Raw genomic sequence first — 20,993 nt, forward strand, 5'->3', positions numbered from 1 at the left:
CTCAGCCCCAGAAGACGACGAAACTCCGCCTCGCCCGACCCCAGGGCTCGGACTCCGCCCTGGCCTCGGCCGAACGATCTCCGCCTCGCCCGACCCGGGGGCTCGGGCTCGGCCTCGGCCACGGAAGACAGACTCGACCTCGGCTTCGGAGGAGCTCCCACGTCGCCCGACCTAGGGCACAGGCCCGCCACGTCAACAGGAAGCGCCATCATCATCCTACCCCGAGCCGACTCGGGTCACGGAGAACAAGACCGGCGTCCCATCTGGCCAGCTCCGCCAGATGGGCAATGATGGCGCCCCACAAGCTCTGTGACGACGGCGGCTCTCAGCTCTCTTACGGAAGCAGGGCAAGGTCAGCAAGGACTCGACCGCTCCAACAGCTGTCCCTCCGCCAGGCTCCGTCGCTCCTCCGACAGCCACGACATCACGCCAGCAAGGTGCCAAGACCTCTCCGGCTGCCACATTGGCATGTACCCAGGGCGCTAGCTCTCTCTCCGCTAGACACGTAGCACTCTGCTACGCCCCCCATTGTACACCTGGATCCTCTCCTTATGACTATAAAATGAAGGACCAGGGCCTTCTTGAAAAAGGTTGGCCGCGCGGGACCGAGGACGGGACAGGCGCTCTCTTGGGGCCGCTCGCTTCCCTCACCCGCGTGGACGCTTGTAACCCCCCTACTGCAAGCGCACCCGACCTGGGCGCGGGACGAACACGAAGGCCGCGGGACTTCTACCTCTCTCACGCCCGTCTCCGGCCACCTCGCCTCTCCCCCCTTCGCGCTCGCCCACGCGCTCGACCCATCTAGGCTGGGGCACGCAGCACACTCACTCGTCGGCTTAGGGACCCCCTGTCTCGAAACGCCAACAGTTGGCGCGCCAGGTAGGGGCACGCTGCGTGCTGACGAACAGCTTCCCGTCAAGCTCCAGATGGGCAGTCTCCAGCAACCTCTCCGGCCTAGGACGGTGCTCCGTTTCGGGAGTCTTGAGTTCATGTCCTTCGACGGTAGCTACGACATGATACTCCTTCCACCGCCGCGCGACAACGACAATGGCGGCCGACAACCCGCCCGCCGGCGGCGGAATCGACGACATCTTCCCCGCGTGGTGGAAGAACAACATTCGAGCTCGCTCCGTCCTCTCCCCCGCCAACGGAGGAGGAGGCGGGGCCATCAAGGCCAAGCGGGAGGCCGCGCTTCGTCGGCCGTCGAGCGAATTGACGCCCCCGACGCCCCGACGGAAGGCACGTCGGGCGTCGACCTCGCGTTCGAGACGAAGGCAAGCGCCGTCCCCCCGCGACACGCTGATCCCGAGCAAGAAGACGACGCCAGCGCGCTCGCAGAAAGCCTGCAGGACGTCGCCCTCGTACCTGGGATGACGGTGCAACCAGTCCCCGATGTGACTACGTCGCTCCTCGCCGACCAAAAGGTACCGACTAACTCCCATCTTACGTCATTTCGACTCGGCCTCAACCCGCCAAGCGACCTCGCTTTGGCGGGCGCTCTCATTGAGGCGAGTGCAACCCCACTGGGGTTTCGTATGCGGTCGCCTTGGGACCGGTTGACGGACGTCTCAACCTACGGGCCCTCTGGGTCCGAGGAAGATGATGATCCCAGCATCTGTTGGGATTTCTCCGGACTTGGCAACCCCAGTGCCATGCGGGACTTCATGGCCGCATGTGACTACTGCCTCTCCGACTGTTCCGACGGAAGCCGCAGCCTTGACGACGAGGGCTGCGGCCCAAGCCGCGAATGTTTCCACATCGAGCTAGGGGATCCCTCCGAAGGCAACCATCTCGGCATGCCAGAGGACGGTGATCTTCCTAGGCCGGTGCCTCGCGCCGACATCCCGCGGGAGCTAGCTGTGGTCCCCGCTCCGGTGGGGGGTTACGACCCACAACTCGAGCAAGTCCGCGAGGCGCAGGCCAGGCTCAACGAGGGAACAGGAGCGCTTGAGCCGATCCGTCGGGACGTCGGGCAGGTATGGGCGGGCCAACCCCCGACCGGAGAAATACGTCACCTGCCCCAAGGTCTCCAGCACCGCGTCGCCAACGATGTCAGGGTCAGGCCGCCGCCCGCATCCAGCGGGGTTGGCCAGAACCTGGCAGCCGCAGCGATGCTCCTCCGCGCGATGCCGGAGCCATCACCCACCGAGGGTCGGCGAATCCAGGGAGAGCTCAAGAATCTCCTGGAAGGCGCTGCGGCCCGACGGGCCGAGAGCACTGCCTCCCGAAGGCATGGATACCCCTCGGAACCTCATGCCGCGACTTCCCGATTCATGCGGGAAGCCTCGGTCTACACCGGGCGCACGCGCAACACCGCGCCTGCGGCGCCGGGCCACCTCGGCAACGAGCACCATCGACGCGACCGTCGGGCCCACCTCGACGAAAGGGTGCGCCGAGGCTACCACCCCAGGCGTGGGGGGCGCTACGACAGCGGGGAGGATCGGAGTCCCTCGCCCGAACCACCCGGTCCGCAGGCCTTCAGTCGGGCCATCCGACGGGCGTCGTTCCCGACCCGGTTCCGACCCCCGACTACTATCACGAAGTACTCGGGGGAAACGAGACCGAAACTGTGGCTCGCGGACTACCGCCTGGCCTGCCAACTGGGTGGAACGGACGACGACAACCTTATCATCCGAAACCTCCCCCTGTTCCTCTCCGACACTGCTCGCGCCTGGTTGGAACACCTGCCTCCGGGGCAGATCTCCAACTGGGACGACTTGGTCCAAGCCTTCGCCGGCAATTTCCAGGGCACATACGTGCGCCCCGGGAATTCCTGGGACCTTCGAAGCTGCCGGCAACAGCCGGGGGAGTCGCTCCGGGACTACATCCGGCGATTCTCGAAGCAGCGCACCGAGCTGCCCAACATCACCGACTCGGATGTCATCGGCGCGTTCCTCGCTGGCACCACCTGCCGCGACCTGGTGAGCAAGCTGGGTCACAAGACCCCCACCAGGGCGAGCGAGCTGATGGACATCGCCACCAAGTTCGCCTCTGGCCAGGAGGCGGTCGAGGCTATCTTCCGAAAGGACAAGCAGCCCCAGGGCCGCCCACCGGAAGAGGCTCCCGAGGCGTCTACTCCGCGCGGCGCCAAGAAGAAAGGCAAGAAGAAGTCGCAATCGAAACGCGATGCCGCTGACGCGGACCTTGTCGCCGCCGCCGAGTACAAGAACCCTCGGAAGCCCCCCGGAGGTGCAAACCTCTTCGACAAGATGCTCAAGGAGCCGTGCCCCTACCATCAGGGGCCCGTCAAACACACTCTCGAGGAGTGCGTCATGCTTCGGCGCCACTTCCACAGGGCCGGGCCACCCGCCGAGGGTGGCAGGGCCCGCGACGACGACAAGAACGAAGATCACCAAGCAGGAGAGTTCCCCGAGGTCCGCGACTGCTTCATGATCTACGGAGGGCACGCGGCGAATGCCTCGGCTCGGCATCGCAAGCAAGAGCGCCGGGAGGTCTGCTCGGTGAAGGTGGCGGCGCCAGTCTACCTAGACAGGTCCGACAAGCCCATCACCTTCGACCAGGCCGACCACCCCGACCACGTGCCGAGCCCGGGGAAATACCCGCTCGTCGTCGACCCTGTCGTCGGCAACGTCAGGCTCACCAAGGTCCTGATGGATGGGGGCAGCTGCCTCAACATCATCTACGCCGAGACCCTCAAGCTCCTGCGTGTCGATCTGTCCTCCGTCCGAGCAGGCGCTGCGCCCTTCCACGGGATCATCCCTGGGAAGCGCGTCCAGCCCCTCGGACGACTCGACCTCCTCGTCTGCTTCGGGACGCCCTCCAACTTCCGAAGGGAGACCTTGACGTTCGAGGTGGTCGAGTTCCGAGGAACCTACCGCGCTGTACTGGGGAGGCCATGCTACGCGAAGTTCATGGCCGTCCCCAACTACACCTACCTGAAGCTCAAGATGCCGGGCCCCAACGGGGTCATCACCGTCGGCCCCACGTACAAACACGCGTTCGAATGCGACGTGGAGTGCGTGGAGTACGCCGAGGCCCTCGCCGAGTCCGAGGCCCTCATCGCCGACCTGGAGAACCTCTCCAAGGAGGTGCCAGACGTGAAGCGCCACGCCGGCAACTTCGAGCCAGCGGAGACGGTTAAGGCCGTCCCACTCGACCCCAGTGGCGACACCTCCAAGCAGATCCGGATCAGTTCCGGGCTCAACCCCAAATAGGAAGCAGTGCTCGTCGACTTTCTCCGCGCAAACGCCGACGTCTTTGCGTGGAGTCCCTCGGACATGCCCGGCATACCGAGGGATGTCGCCGAGCACTCACTGGATATTCGGGCCGGAGCCCGACCCGTCAGACAGCCTCTGCGCCGATTCGACGAAGAGAAGCGCAGAGTGATTGGCGAGGAGATCCACAAGCTAATGGCAGCAGGGTTCATCAAAGAGGTATTCCATCCCGAATGGCTTGCCAACCCTGTGCTTGTGAGGAAGAAAGGGGGGAAATGGCGGATGTGCGTAGACTACACTGGTCTCAACAAAGCATGTCCGAAGGTTCCCTACTCTCTGCCTCGCATCGATCAAATCGTGGATTCCACTGCTGGGTGCGAAACCCTGTCCTTCCTCGATGCCTACTCAGGGTATCACCAAATCCGGATGAAAGAGTCCGACCAGCTCGCGACTTCTTTCATCACGTCGTTCGGCATGTACTGCTATGTCACCATGCCGTTCGGTTTGAGGAATGCGGGCGCGACGTACCAGCGGTGCATGAACCATGTGTTCGGCGAACACATCGGACGCACAGTCGAGGCCTACGTCGATGACATCGTAGTCAAGACGAGGAAGGCTTCCGACCTCCTCTCCGACCTCGAAGTGACATTCCGATGTCTCAAGGCGAAAGGAGTCAAGCTCAATCCCGAGAAGTGTGTCTTCGGGGTGCCCCGAGGCATGCTCCTGGGGTTCATCGTCTCCGAGCGAGGCATCGAAGCCAACTCGGAGAAGATCACGGCTATCACCAGCATGGGACCCATCAAGGACTTGAAAGGCGTACAGAGGGTCATGGGATGCCTCGCGGCCCTGAGCCGCTTCATCTCACGCCTCGGCGAAAGAGGTCTGCCTTTGTACCGCCTCTTAAGGAAGGCCGAGTGTTTCGCTTGGACCCCTGAGGCCGAGGAAGCCCTCGGGAACCTGAAGGCGCTCCTTACAAAGGCGCCTGTCTTGGTGCCCCCAGCTGATGGAGAAGCCCTCTTGGTCTACGTCGCCGCTACCACTCAGGTGGTTAGCGCCGCGATTGTGATCGAGAGGCAAGAGGAAGGGCATGCATTGCCCGTTCAGAGGCCAGTCTACTTCGTCAGCGAAGTACTGTTTGAGACCAAGATCCGCTACCCACAAGTTCAGAAGCTGTTGTATGCTGTGATCCTGACGAGGCGGAAGTTACGACACTACTTCGAGACTCATCCGGTAACTGTGGTGTCATCCTTCCCCTTGGGGGAGATCATCCAGTGCCGAGAGGCCTCCGGCAGGATCGCAAAGTGGGCGGTGGAAATCATGGGCGAAACAATCTCGTTCGCCCCTCGGAAGGCCATCAAGTCCCAGGTGTTGGCGGACTTCGTGGCCGAATGGGTCGACACCCAGCTGCCGACGGCTCCGATCCAACCGGAGCTCTGGACCATGTTTTTCGACGGGTCGCTGATGAAGACGGGAGCCGGCGCGGGCCTGCTCTTCATCTCGCCCCTCGGGAAGCACCTACGCTACGTGCTACGCCTCCATTTCCCGGCGTCCAACAATGTGGCTGAGTACGAGGCTCTGGTCAACGGGTTGCGGATCGCCATCGAGCTAGGGGTCAGACGCCTCGACGCCCGCGGTGACTCGCAGCTCGTCATCGACCAAGTCATGAAGAACTCCCACTGCCGCGACCCGAAGATGGAGGCCTACTGCGATGAGGTTCGACGCCTGGAAGACAAGTTCTACGGGCTCGAGCTCAACCATATCGCTTGGCGCTACAACGAGACTGCGGACGAGCTGGCTAAAATAGCCTCGGGGCGAACAACGGTTCCCCCGGACGTCTTCTCCCGGGATCTGCATCAACCCTCCGTCAAGATCGACGACGCTCCCGAGCCCGAGGCACCCTCGGCACAGCCTGAGGCACCCTCGGCACAGCCCGAGGCACCCTCGGCACAGCCCGAAGCACCCTCGGCTCAGCCCGAGGTACCCTCGGCCTCCGAGGGCGAGGCACTGGACGTCGAGGAGGAGCAGAGCGGGGCCACGCCTGATCGAGATTGGCAGGCCCCGTACCTGCAATATCTCCGCCGAGGAGAGCTACCCCCCGACCAAGCCGAGGCTCGGCGGGTAGCGCGACGCGCCAAGTCGTTCGTCTTGCTGGGCGATGAAGAGGAGCTCTACCACCGCAGCCCCTCGGGCATCCTCCAGCGGTGCATCTCCATCGCCGAAGGTCAGGAACTCCTGCAAGAAATACACTCGGGGGCTTGCGGCCATCACGCGGCACCCCGAGCCCTTGTCGGGAATGCTTTCCGGCAAGGCTTCTACTGGCCAACGGTGGTGGCTGACGCCACTAGAATTGTCCGCACCTGCGAAGGGTGCCAATTCTATGCGAAGCAGACCCACCTGCCCGCTCAGGCTCTGCAGACCATTCCCATCACCTGGCCCTTTGCTGTATGGGGTCTGGACCTCGTCGGTCCCTTGCAGAAGGCGCCCGGGGGCTACACGCACCTGCTGGTCGCCATCGACAAATTCTCCAAGTGGATCGAGGTCCGACCCCTGAACAGCATCAGGTCCGAGCAGGCGGTGGCGTTCTTCACCAACATCATCCATCGCTTTAGGGTCCCAAACTCCATCATCACCGACAACGGTACCCAGTTCACCGGCAAAAAATTCTTGGATTTTTGCGAGGATCACCACATCCGGGTGGACTGGGCCGCCGTGGCTCATCCCATGTCGAATGGGCAAGTAGAGCGTGCCAACGGCATGATTCTACATGGGCTCAAGCCTCGGATCTACAACGGCCTCAACAAGTTCGGCAAGCGATGGATGAAGGAACTCCCCTCCGTGGTCTGGAGCCTAAGGACGACGCCGATCCGGGCCACGGGTTTCACGCCGTTCTTCCTGGTCTACGGGGCCGAGGCCATCTTGCCCATTGACCTGGAGTACGGCTCCCCGAGGACGAAGGCCTACAACGATCAAAGCAACCAAGCTAGCCGAGAAGAATCGCTGGACCAGCTGGAAGAGGCTCGGGACAGGGCCTTACTACACTCGGCGCGGTACCAGCAGTCCCTGCGACGCTACCACGCCCGAGGGGTCCGGTCCCGAGACCTCCAGGTGGGCGATCTGGTGCTTCGCCTGCGGCAAGACGCCCGAGGGAGGCACAAGCTCACGCCCCCCTGGGAGGGGCCATTCGTCATCGCCAAAGTTCTGAAGCCCGGAACATACAAGCAACCGCGCCACCACTTGTGCCACTGTCGCGCCTCTTCGGTTGCGGAGCCTATGCCGCGACTCGAGGCGACCAGCGCACGACCCAGCGGCGCCAGCCTAGCGCGACGGTCAATGCGGCCGAGAGTGGGCCGGCAGTAATGACGGTGGCAGGCAGGCGGGAGCAGCAGTCACGTCGTCAGCCAGGCTCACGTCCCGTCCGGGGACAGCAAGAGAGCCTCCTCCCACGGCGTGATGACGGTGCACCCGTGACCCGTTCCTCGAACGGCTCGCGCACGCGCAACGGCCGCCCCGCCAACCACTCGCCCCGTCGCATTAACTCCGCGGCGGGACAGGCGGCGCCTCTGGCAGGAGAAGCGGACGACGCTTCGCCTTCGCCGTAATAACCGCGTCAAAAAAGGTACGCCACGTCGTTCGATTTCATATCCTTTTCCTTTTTCCTCTTTCTCTATCTCTTGCAACAGGGACCGGGAAAGGGGGATACCCCGAAAAGGATCCTTCTCCGCGAAGGAACCGGGCTCCGAGCCCCCCCCTACTGATCAGAGGTTCGAAGACTGGCCTTCCGAGGGGTTCAACAGTCGCCTCAGATCGCATGGGCCCGGCACCCACTACTGGTCAGGGGTTCGAAGGCCAGCCCCCCAAAGGGCTCCATGGCCGCCTCAGGCTACTCGGGCTCCGCGCCCATTACTGATCAGGGGTTCGAAGGCTGGCCCCCGAAGGGTTCACAGTCGCCTCAGACGCCGAGCGAGGGATGACCAGGGGTACGTTCGATACATAACCGAGGCTCGGGCTGCGCTCCCGAGGTACCCTAGGACATTTCCGAGACCAGCGGGAACGATCTTGTAACGGAATCCCATCGGAGGGAGGCATCGAGCCCTCGGACCCCGTCGCCAGGGGACCGGGTCCGGCAGATCACCCGCAGGTACTTTTGGGCGTGCCTCTGGGCCCCTAGCCGACCCCCAACGAACGGGGCACGGACGTCCACTCGGATTACCCGTTTGCAGCTCACCGGAGACACCATGTTCGGTGCCCATCGAGGGTAACATGGCGCACTCCCCCCCTCCTCCTTGCGGAAAGGCGACGTAGGGGCGTATGTAAAAAGTCGAGTCTGTCCCTGATCGTCCTCTCGCCCTGTGCAGAGGCTCGGGGGCTGCTCTCGCAAACCCGGCTCCGGCCGAACCGTTGACAGCGTCAACATACCAGCCCGAGAGCTTGGGCCCCGACCGTGCACCCGGGCTACGGCCAGTTCGCATGAGGGAACGACCAGACCAGCCGAAGCGTTACGCAAGGCATTAAGACCTCGAAGGAGTGAAACCACTCCTCCGAGGCCTCGGGGGCTACACCCGGCGGGTGCGCTCGCGCGCACCCACCGGAACAAAATGCAACCGAGAAAGGCTGGTCCCCCTTGCAAAAAAATGCGACGAAAGCCTCCAAGCGAGTGCTAACACTCCCTTCAAGGCTCGGGGGCTACTGTCGGGGACCATAATTAGGGGTACCCTCAAGACGCCTAATTCTCAGCTGGTAACCCCCATCAGCATAAAGCTGCAAAGGCCTGATGGGTACGATTAAGTCAGGGATCAGTCCACACGAGTGACTCGATCACGCTTCGCCCGAGCCTAGCCTCGGCCAAGGGCAGCCGACCTCGAGAGACTTCCGTCTCGCCCGAGGCCCCCCTTTTAACGGCGGACACACCTCCAGCTCGCCCGAGGCCTTGGCTTCGCTTAGAAGCAACCCTGACTAGATCGCCGCGCCGACTGACCAGGTTGCAGGAGCATTTAACGCAAAGGTGGCCTGACACCTTTATCCTGACACGCGCCCCCCGGTAGAGCCGAAGTGACCGCCGTCACTCCACCGCTCCACTGACCAGTCTGACAGAAGGACAGCGCCGCCTGCGCCACTCCGACTGCAGTGCCACTCGACAGAGTGAGTCTGACAGGCAGTCAGGCCTTGCCAAAGGCGCCATAGGAGACTCCGCTCTGCCCGACCCCAGGGCTCGGAATCGGGCTAAGACCCAGAAGACGGCGAACTCCGCTCCGCCCGACCCCAGGGCTCGGACTCGGGCTAAGACCCGGAAGACGGCGAACTCCGCTCCGCCCGACCCCAGGGCTCGGACTCGGGCTAAGACCCAGAAGACGGCGAACTCCGCTCCGCCCGACCCCAGGGCTCGGACTCGGGCTAAGACCCGGAAGACGACGAACTCCGCTCCGCCCGACCCCAGGGCTCGGACTCGGGCTAAGACCTGGAAGACGGCGAACTCCGCTCCGTCCGACCCAGGGCTCGGACTCGGGCTCAGCCCCAGAAGACGACGAAACTCCGCCTCGCCCGACCCCAGGGCTCGGACTCCGCCCTGGCCTCGGCCGAACGATCTCCGCCTCGCCCGACCCGGGGGCTCGGGCTCGGCCTCGGCCACGGAAGACAGACTCGACCTCGGCTTCGGAGGAGCTCCCACGTCGCCCGACCTAGGGCACAGGCCCGCCACGTCAACAGGAAGCGCCATCATCATCCTACCCCGAGCCGACTCGGGTCACGGAGAACAAGACCGGCGTCCCATCTGGCCAGCTCCGCCAGATGGGCAATGATGGCGCCCCACAAGCTCTGTGACGACGGCGGCTCTCAGCTCTCTTACGGAAGCAGGGCAACATCAGCAAGGACTCGACCGCTCCAACAGCTGTCCCTCCGCCAGGCTCCGTCGCTCCTCCGACAGCCACGACATCACGCCAGCAAGGTGCCAAGACCTCTCCGGCTGCCACATTGGCATGTACCCAGGGCGCTAGCTCTCTCTCCGCTAGACACGTAGCACTCTGCTACGCCCCCCATTGTACACCTGGATCCTCTCCTTATGACTATAAAAGGAAGGACCAGGGCCTTCTTGAAAAAGGTTGGCCGCGCGGGACCGAGGACGGGACAGGCGCTCTCTTGGGGCCGCTCGCTTCCCTCACCCGCGTGGACGCTTGTAACCCCCCTACTGCAAGCGCACCCGACCTGGGCGCGGGACGAACACGAAGGCCGCGGGACTTCCACCTCTCTCACGCCCGTCTCCGGCCACCTCGCCTCTCCCCCCTTCGCGCTCGCCCACGCGCTCGACCCATCTGGGCTGGGGCACGCAGCACACTCACTCGTCGGCTTAGGGACCCCCCTGTCTCGAAACACCGACAGTACTAAAGGGCCTTTCCAAAGTTCCACTAGTTCGAGAAAACCCACTACAGATTTAGGAAGAAGGAAGCATATGAATCCCTCGTCCGAAAAGCTTTAAAGACAGTTCGACCCGAGGATCTCCCTATACTCTCCAGTGATGCCTCCCCGCTTGCCCCTTTCGGGTAAGGTAATATCTTCCTGGCTTTCCTAATTACTTGGCCAAGGGCGTCCCATTCCACTCTTGTGGTAGCACTGTTTTCCCGCGTGGTTCTCCATGTTCCAATTAATACAATAATCTTATCATGAACAATAATTAAACCAACAGTATTAATGGAACATGATCATATATAACATTAATTTCCCAAGACCAGGTAGAGCAATATCAAATATACCCAATTGTTCATTTGTTTGCAAGGTATGCGATAAACAATACTAGGGAAACCTATTAGATCCCATCAAGTTAACCTGAGCATGCCACAGTGATTAACATGAACATTATTAGATAAAGAAGAGTGATCAAGGGCACAACTTGCCTGTGACTTGAGATTCCAGGTACTTCACCAAGTTGGTCTTCGGGTTTCTCGTGACCTCGCTGCTACTTGTTGCAATATATACAATCAAGCAAATAATAGTTATGGTAACATTACACCAAAGCATATAAACAAATAGCGTAAGAATATTCTACGCGATGCTACGAGATCGCAGGTTCGAGAACCACTAAAATCGAAGTTACGGTTTAAAAGATATGGCTTTTCAAAGTTTTAGGTGATTAACCAATAAAACTATATTTTATGTTGATTAAAATAAATCATGTGAGAAAAGATATAACTAACTCAACATTTAATCTAAGTTACAATATAATCATATTCTAGTAAAATTATAGTTGATCCAAATTAAAATACTATATTGGCTCAGATTAAACAAGTTAATCCAATAAATATAGGTTGAACAAATTAGTTATTTATTTTTTAGAACATGTTACATGATAAAATAATGTTACTAAGTGTAGGTAATATTAATACGAGTTTAATGCAACTTGAACGGTCTAAATCGAAGTTAAAATGAGAACTTTATGAATTAAACAAGTTTGAGGTGTTTTTATTATTAATTTGATGCAAAAATAGCTACCAGGGTTTCTTTTGAAAAGTCTAAGGATTGTTTTGTATTTTTAAAAGTTAATTTCGGGGATCGGGTGCAAAAACAGGACGACGAGTTGTTTTTTTTGAAACCAAGGGGTTCTTTTGCAACTTTACGAAGCTGAAAGGGTATCGGTGTACATGAACTGCCTGATCCACATTAGATGGCCCATATTAGATCACCACTTTGAATGAAGCGATACACAATTGTGGTCATTGGATCTGAGATCCACGACCCGAGATGAACGCTACACCAACACCATTTAATTTTCTGTCTACGGCCCGGATTTTATGCGACAAATTGGTACGCGAGATCTAATTCCAGCCGTGCACCATCAATCCAACCATTGCGAGACTCGACCAATCTGCATCATCCATTTTACATCCCATGGCCCATCGCTTGCCTCCTTCCTTCGGCCCCAGCAGCGGCGGTACCGAGCGCCCCCACGACGGCACCATAGTTTCCCTGCCTCAATGCCCCACAAAACGCTAACCTAGATACTTCCAGGCGGAAAACAATGCAGAGGCAAGGGCAAATCGAATGGTAGGAAGCTTCGACAACGGGTTGAGACTAGACCACGGCGAGCTATGGTTCCACCACTCCAGCAAGGAATTCACTGGTGTACTGGCCACCAGCCCACATGCCACCACCCCGGAATCGTTACAGAGATGCGGGCGATGATCCCAGGCTGGTCATCGAGGGCAGAGCGAGAGTGGAACTCCACGACCCATGCGATTCTCGACCCTCTTTCTCACGGTGGAAGCTCGTGATGGTCCTAGGTGCTATGGTGTTCTCGACGGCCATGTTAATGTGCGATGGTTCAGAGGGGCAACGACCACAAATTTTATATCTCGGTGCTTAGTGCGGATGCCCATGCGGGGTCGTTGTACCGGCCGCGGTGATGACGGGGTTTGTTGGGAGCCTAAGATATGCTCCCTCCATGGAAGAGGATTGGTGCTGACAAAATGGCCCCACTGGCAGTCACTGCGAGTTGGGCGACTGAGGAGAGTGCTGGGTGGTGGCCCCCATCTGGCTGTGGTCACGACGCACGTGGCAGGAGGTATGCAGGTAAGTTGGGCCACACGCGTGTGAGAAGGGGAGCTAGGTCACGGCGTCTATTTCGGCCCAGGTAACTCTTCCTCCCTTTTCTTTTCTATTTTCATTTATATTTCTATTCTTAAATTTAATTCGCAAATTTCAAATTCAATTCTATGTTGATGTTTCAGATTTCAATATGCACAATCAAAAAGACCAGCATGATGCAAATTATAAATATATATGATTTTATTTTCTCTAAGTAAATGTTATATAACCTAATAAAGAATAAATCATAATGAGATAACCAAAGATCCCTTTTTAAATAAAATAAACAGTAACCTCATTTAAAAATTAAATGTTTATTACCTATTCCTCGATAACCATGAACTCTATATTAGGCAATAATTTTGTGTAATCATTCAAAGATTATTTCAATGTATAAGATTTAGAGGAAAAACTCATTGGAGGCTCTTTCCATTTAATTCCTTGTTTCAAAACATAATTATTTAAATCTTGATATAAACTTTTCCTAAATTCAATTTTTTTTTGAGGTTTTACAAATTCTACCCCTTAGAAATAATCTCGTCCTCGAGATTAGTAGAAAAGGGATGCAAAAGGTATTGTTTGTATTTTAGCTTCCATTTTCCAATTGGTTTAGAACCAAAAGTTTTGTTTTTTCAAGTCCTTAATACTAATTAGTAGGTGTCCCTGAGTACATTATGTTTTAGTTATTAGATTGAAGTAAAGAAAGTTGGGGTAAGAAAGATTAAAACAAGGAAGGACTCCGTTTCGGATGGTGGATCTTGACTTATCTCGCGATCTGGTTTGACTCTTTATCATTCCTTGATGTGGTCGATATCTTCCTTCTTGGGTGTTGGTGTCTTCACGAGGGGTTTGGAAGGTTTAGATAGGTAGATGATCGTGAAACATGAGATAGGTCACACAAGGCTTACTTTGCTTTTAGGTTGGGATAGGCGGATTAAGTGACCTATCAGGTAGGTCAGGTAGTTGTGCATGACCGAGTTGATCGAAGTCACCAATTTAGGTTAAAACATGTTTATAGAAGTAGGGTCTAATCTATTTCACCAGTATTAACTAACATGTTTAAGTAACTCACACTAGATTAGATCATATAAAATTAGATGGGATTTAGGTTTGATTGGTATGACTAGCTTAGACTAGATAAGATCTAATTAATTTGGATTAGATCCTGGTTGTTACTCTAGGATTAGACAGTATCCTTCATGCTCCTTATCTTGTGGTACCTATCCTTAACCTAGGGGATGTGAGTACAACAAGGGTGAGCTCATGTTAACTTGTGGAATTAAACTTAATCTGTCATATGCATTGCATTGTGGGGTTTATTATTAACTTTGATCTCTTATTTATCTGGGTTGGTATCTACTTATACTTAGTAACTTCTAATAAAACTTTAACCAACTTTAAAAGCAATGCTCAGCTTGAACCATCTTCTTTGGTAAGCCTTACACTTCACATGAGCCCCATCGTAAGTGAGCTAGTGCACATTATTCCCCATAACTTGTTGAGCGATGAACGTATGTGAGCTCACCCTTGCTGTACTCACATCCCCCAGGTCAAGTACAGGTACCACAATATAAGGAGCATGAAGGATGCCACAATGAGTTCATGAGAGGTCTAGGTCGCCGTCTCCCAGTCAACTATGGTTGCTGGATCATCGTCTTTGTATGATGTAATTATTTAGTTATTTTTGAACAGAACTCCTATTATATAGTAAAGATGTGACATCTGTTTTTGTACCATGAGTCATCATATGTGTGAGACTTGATCCTAGCACACATTTGATTCACGCTTGGATTTGCCCTTAAATCCAGGTGTGACAACGGGGCCGGCCATGGGGTCACCGTCGCCGGCCGTGGGGGGAAGGGGCTCGGCCAGGGGGGAGAGTAAGGGGATGGGAGAGAGAGAGAGGGCTGCGACCTCGCGGTGGAGAAAACGAAGAATGGGGAGATAAACAATGGAGTTTGCTCACTGGAGAAGACGAATTTCGCTGGAGCCGAGAAGAAATCCGTTGATTGACGGTGAACTAGAGGCCGGATCGACAAATCAAAAACACCAGGACGAAGCTCTTGATGAGACGAACACAGCGGTACTCTCGGATTTCGCCAACGACGCACGGATCGAAAGTAATTGTTCGCCGGAGTTGGAACCACCCCGAACTTCGGCGAGCAATTCCGGGAATTGTGGGTCGAATCTGGGGAAATGGTTTCGAGATTTGGAAAGGGCTCGACCAGAGGGTTCCAGCCATATATATTTCTAGGGTTTGAAGACAAATTCTGTCTAAAAAACTCTCTCTTCAACTCCCGAAGCAACCTCCAAATTGCCTGATTATATTGTATGACATGCTTCGGGCAAAATGCTATCTGAAGAGGAAAAGCGAGAAGCTCATCATTATGCCCAGAAATTAAAATATCCAAAAGGGGCGTTGATATTCAATGGCAGCGGAGAACAAGACTTCTTGTATTGTCTCCCAGACAGCAAGGAGATCTCTGTCTGCCGGGAGATGGCAAGAAGCTTCGGATTCCCAACTCTAGAAGACGGGCTCTCAGTTTTGTCAAAAGATGAATTGGCCGACAGCTTAGCGTACAACAGCTTAAAGGTGAGAAAGTAAACTTTTTGTGTGCTTAAAAATTCGTGTGTATATTTCTTAATACCACATTCCTTTTGCAGGGCCTTATTCTTAGCAATGCCCTCAGGGCGCAGAAAAACGCTGAAGACGAGGGATGTACCATGGCATTCAATAACCTTCGTTCCGAAGTGATTGAGCTTAGGAACGAAGGTCTTGAGAAAGATAAAATATTAAATTCATTGCTTAACAAAATAAAAGAAGACGAAGCTGCTTCCAAGGCCCAAGCTGAAGCCCAGAAGTGCGAAATTGAAAATCTTCAAAAACAGCTGGCTGAAGCGAAATTAAAGTGTGCAACTACCGAAGCTGACCGAGACGCCAGCGATTACTGGAAGAATCACTGGGAGAAAACAACTGCAGAACTTCGGTCTTCAAAAGAAAGATGTTATGAAAAATCCATGAAATGTGTGGAAACAATTAAGACCAGTTTCGCCAGCGTCAGCGCATATTCGAATGAAGGCAACTTCGTACTGGGAGATCCCGAAGGTCCAATCGACTGGATCAACGGCGAGGCCGAAGCTTTTGAAGAAATTTTGAGTGGCCGTGGGGACATATGCGCCTTATCGAGTGCTAGGGGGATTGCTGCTATCTTGGAGAGAAGAGGCTGCGAACATGTGAAATCCTTGGCGCAAACCGAGGCTGCCCTATCTATTGAAGATATAAAAGACCCTTCGGCCGAAGCAAGTTTGGTTGGTGGAAAAATTTTCACCGACATCTGAGAAAATGGCGTTCGGGAGATGGCTCAAGAAATTATAAGAAAAAGTGAAAAAGGTATTCACGATGCTAGAGAAGTAGCAGAGGCCGCTGAGAAAAGTGCGGATCTCGAGAGGCGAATAGGTATTGATTAATAGCTTTTGACTTTATGTTCTAATTTTACTATGTTCTAATTTTATGACTTCGAACTCATTTACGCTTTGCCTCGCAGCCGCACTATCTCCTCCCCCAGAGCTCGTCGAGCCATTGGCGGACCCCAAAGCAAAGGAAGATGATGAAATTATAAAAATGACCGAAGCTATTATGGATAAAGTTCTTGATCAACTATTAAACGAAGCTGCAGAAGTAGTTTTAAAAGAAGATTAGCTGTTATTGTAAAGACATTTGGAATGTAATATTTGCTGGACAATGTGTGTAATATTATAATTCTGAATGTAATATATAAGCTATTTATAATTCAATTCTTTACGATGCATGAAACTTTACGTACATACCGTTTTTGAGCCTTCGGCGAAAAAACACCTTCCCTTCTTTTCATGCTTCGTGAAGAATATTCATATTCCGTAAAAATATATAGTTTCCGGAAAAACATTATGCTTCGTGAACAATGGATCTCCTTTTCATATTAAAGTGTCGAAGCTGTATTTCTTGAAAACTTATTTTGTGCCTTGGCACTTCTTCGAAACAATCTCCGAAGCTCAATATTGTAGGTCAACATTGTCTACCTTTCCGAAGGTCAACATTGCATCCCCTTCTTGTGCCATTGATGCAATATGATGTATGATGCTATGTTATGCACATGATGTAATGATGTAATGACATGCAAAATGATATTTGCGTCGAAGGTGCACACACATTCTCCAGTGAAGCACACAATCTTTTTGCCGTTTATTTTTCGGCTTCACCGCTTATTTTTCGGTATAGCAGCGCTGACTTTTCGCTGTAAGCCTCCCTTAGGAGCTTCTTCGCCTTTTATTTCGGCGGTATCAGCGTTTATTTTTCGCTGTAAGCCTCCCTTAGGAGCTTCTTCGCCTTTTATTTCGGCGGTATCAGCGTTTATTTTTCGCTGTAAGCCTCCCTTAGGAGCTTCTTCGCCTTTTATTTCGGCGGTATCAACGTTTATTTTTCGCTGTAAGCCTCCCTTAGGAGCTTCTTCGCCTTTTATTTCGGCGGTATCAGCGTTTATTTTTCGCTGTAAGCTCTGCATTCCCTTTGGAACGACTTTTGAGCAGAAAACTTACGCTGCGTTCCCTTAAGAACGACTTTTGTTGCTTCGACAATAGCTTGTAATGTATTCCTTTAGAACTTCGTCGATGTTTGAAGAAGGTATATTCATTATGATAATGACTAAGCTATTACAAGAAACTGAAAACAACAAAAGAACTAAGTTTTCAATGATTGTTCTTTATTGAAAAGGTAAATGATAACAGATGTAAAAGTTGTTTCAGAGGTAGGATATATCTTAGTAGATGTGCTTTGATTCTGGCACAGTACTGTTGACTGTGCGAGCTTCGGACTGCTCCCTAAAGTCTCTCTTCTGGTGATTGTGCTGGCTCCCTTCTGGCTGCTGGCCTTGGGGATAAGCGGGTTGCATTGGTGGTGGAGATGGGGGCTGTTGCCAAGATGCCTGAGGTTGGCTTGCCGAAGCAACATAAACTGTAGGATGGTTACCCACATACTTTGGAATGTATGGTGAGTGGTACGAAGCAGTATGCATAACCTGCTTCGGCTGGCTCTGTTGGGCTGCAGCTTCTGCTATCTCTTTCTGTTTTTGAATGGTGACATGGCACATCCTGGTAGTATGGCCCTTGTCCTCACCGCAAAATAGGCAGTAAATTTCCTGGGCTGATCCCCAAACCTTCCTCCGAAGCCCCTGGCGCCTCTGCCCCTTGGAGCTGGGGGCCGAGGATAGTTCTGTTGCTGTCCCGAAGCCTGAGAGGAATACTGCGACCTTTGTTGCTGACTTCCCCTATCGTCATTTTGAGTAGAATGGATAGATCTGACGTGCCTAGGGTGGATTCTCCCTCTGAAGCCCCTGGTCATTTCGGAGAACCTGTAAGCTTCCTCCCTCCTTTGCCGAAAGTCATTATCTGCTCGGATATATTCATCCATCTTCTGAAGCAGTTTCTACAGGGTCTGAGGGGGTTTCCTGGCGAAGTATTGGGCTGTAGGTCCTGGCCGAAGCCCCTTAATCATGGCCTCAATAACAATTTCATTAGGCACCGTTGGCGCCTGCGCCCTCAGTCGTAAGAACCTTCGGACATATGCCTGAAGGTATTCTTCATGATCCTGAGTGCACTGGAATAAAGCTTGAGCAATGACCGGCTTCGTCTGAAACCCTTGAAAGCTAGTGATGAGCATGTCCTTCAGGTTTTGCCACGATGTGATTGTTCCTGGCCGAAGAGAAGAGTACCAGGTCTGTGCAACATTTTTGACTGCCATGACGAAGGATTTCGCCATGACTGCAGTATTGCCACCATATGAAGATATGGTTGCTTCGTAGCTCATCAGAAATTGCTTCGGATCTGAGTGTCCGTCATACATTGGGAGCTGGGGTGGTTTATAAGACGGGGGCCAAGGTGTAGCCTGCAGTTCTGCTGACAGAGGAGAAGCATCATCAAAAGCAAAATTTCCATGATGGAAATACTCATACCAGTCATCCTCGTTGACGAAGCCCTCTTGGTGAAGCTCTCTGTACTGGGGCCTCCGGTTCTGCTCATCTTGCGTAAGATGACGAACTTCTTCAGAGGCTTCGTCTATCTGCCTTTGTAGGTCAGCTAGCCGGGCCATCTTTTCTTTCTTCCTTTGCACTTGTTGATGCAGCATATCCATGTTCCTGATTTCTTGGTCCAAATCGTCCTCCTGAGGCGTTGGACTGGTGGCCTTCCTCTCCTGGCTTCGGGCTTCCCGAAGAGAAAGGGTCTCCTGGTTCGGGTCCAGCGGCTGCAGAGCAGCAGCCCCTGTTGCTGAAGCTTTCTTTGGCGGCATGACGAAGGTTGATGCTTGCCGAAGGTGGTCAAAAAGGGTTCACCGGAGGTGGGCGCCAATGTTGGGGACTTGTTCTCAAATGCTATGAATTAAGAACAAGGCAACACAAAAGAAAGTTAAATGATTAATGTTCTTCGTCCTTCGAAGCATTATTTCCCTTGGGATATAACGATCTTCGGACGAAGGTCATGAAGGACATACCTTCATCATTACGGCATATGATAGTGAATAATGAGAAACACATGAAATACGAAAGATAGCATGAACATTTATATGTCATTATTAGCTCATTTCTATTTTGTTAACATGGAAAAATAGAAATGACATTAAATCACAAATGTACCTTCGGCTTGAAAGAAAGCAAAAGTACAAGCGTGACGCAAAAGCAAATGCCAAGTCAGCGTGAACAGTACGAGAGTACTGTTCATCTATTTATAGGCACGGGCCGCAGCCCATGCAAAATTACATCTAGGCCCTTTGCATTTGATAATAGTTCTATAGTAATTTATCGGGGTCTAGATAGTCTTTTCCTCTTTAAGTCGGTTTCTTTTTTCCTGCCAACATGCCGAAGCTCCCTTGCACACAGCTTCGGCTCTGTTCCATCCTTAGTTCTTCTTGTGTTTCTTCACACAACGATTTTGACTCAAGTCCGAAGGGTCCATGTCCGAAGGTACCTGCTCATGTATTGCACTCCAGAAACATTGTCAAATCACGTTTTTGAGGACCTTCGGAAGCCGAAGGCCCCCAACAAATCTATTTTTAAATTTAAAATAATTCTAGAAAAGGCTAAAATTGTTTTTAATGTTCGAAAAATATCTCAACGGTTTAAAAAATTCTAGGAAAATTCCTACGCATGATTTGGCACCCATTGAACTCAAAAACCATATTTATAACTTTTGAAAATGTTTTTAAGTGCATAAAATAAATATATTTTTGTTCTCGAAAAATAGAAAAATATTCAGAAAAATATGAAAATTTACCGAAAACTTCTACAAGCTATATTAACATGTTTCAAACACTTTTTGCAACAATATGCAACATCATGGATGCAACAACCAAATCACCTCTAGGGCTCACTTCGCTAGGCTCATGCCAACATATAACAAAATAACTCTACATTATTTTAGAAAAAAAGAAAAGAAAAGCAAGGAAAATATAGAGTAACACTTGAATTTTGAGTATAGAGCAAAGAAATTTTTATACCCTAAACTTTAGGGTGTTACATTAGCCAATTTTCTTCATTTCAAGTTGTCTCGACTTGGAGAGTTTCCTAGCACTTAGATGAATATTGTTAGCCACTCAAATAATTTACTAAGTGCTAGAATTATAACTTTGTTCCTCCATACAATGGGACTTGCAGTATACACACATATGCACTTCTCCCATGTTTCTCAATTTGTTATTCAAATACTTGTGCTTATGCTCATACATCAAGATGTTAGTCCAAAGACAATGTGTTGAACATTTAATCACCAAAACACTAAAGAAATGGTATAAGGGCACATTTCCCTTTCATCTGCGGCTGAGCCTGCATGCGCACCGCCGCCGCGGGCGGCGCGTGTAGGAGTGTCGAGAGCGAGAGGCGGGCGGAAAGGGAGACTTGGCCACACGACTAAGGCTGGAGAGTGAGGAGACAACGGGGGGCGAGGACGACATGTCTGAGAAAGCGAGGCAGAGGCATTCCGTCCACCACCTTGCTCGCAGGGAGGGAGTGAGTGAGGGTGGGTGGGGGTTGCGAACGAGCGCGGTAGGGTTTCACGAATTTGGAGGGCGGTTGCGAGCGGCGCGGGTGAAAAACAATAATTGGGCATGTTTGGTTTAGCTTTTTTCAGATAGCTTTTCTGAGAATCTAGCTGTGGGGAGAATCTGGCTGTGTAGAGAATCTGAGTATCATTAGGATTACGTGCGGGGGAAGATAAAGTTGA

Source organism: Zea mays, chromosome 4 (assembly GCF_902167145.1).
Source record: "Zea mays cultivar B73 chromosome 4, Zm-B73-REFERENCE-NAM-5.0, whole genome shotgun sequence".
Lineage (NCBI taxonomy): Eukaryota > Viridiplantae > Streptophyta > Magnoliopsida > Poales > Poaceae > Zea > Zea mays.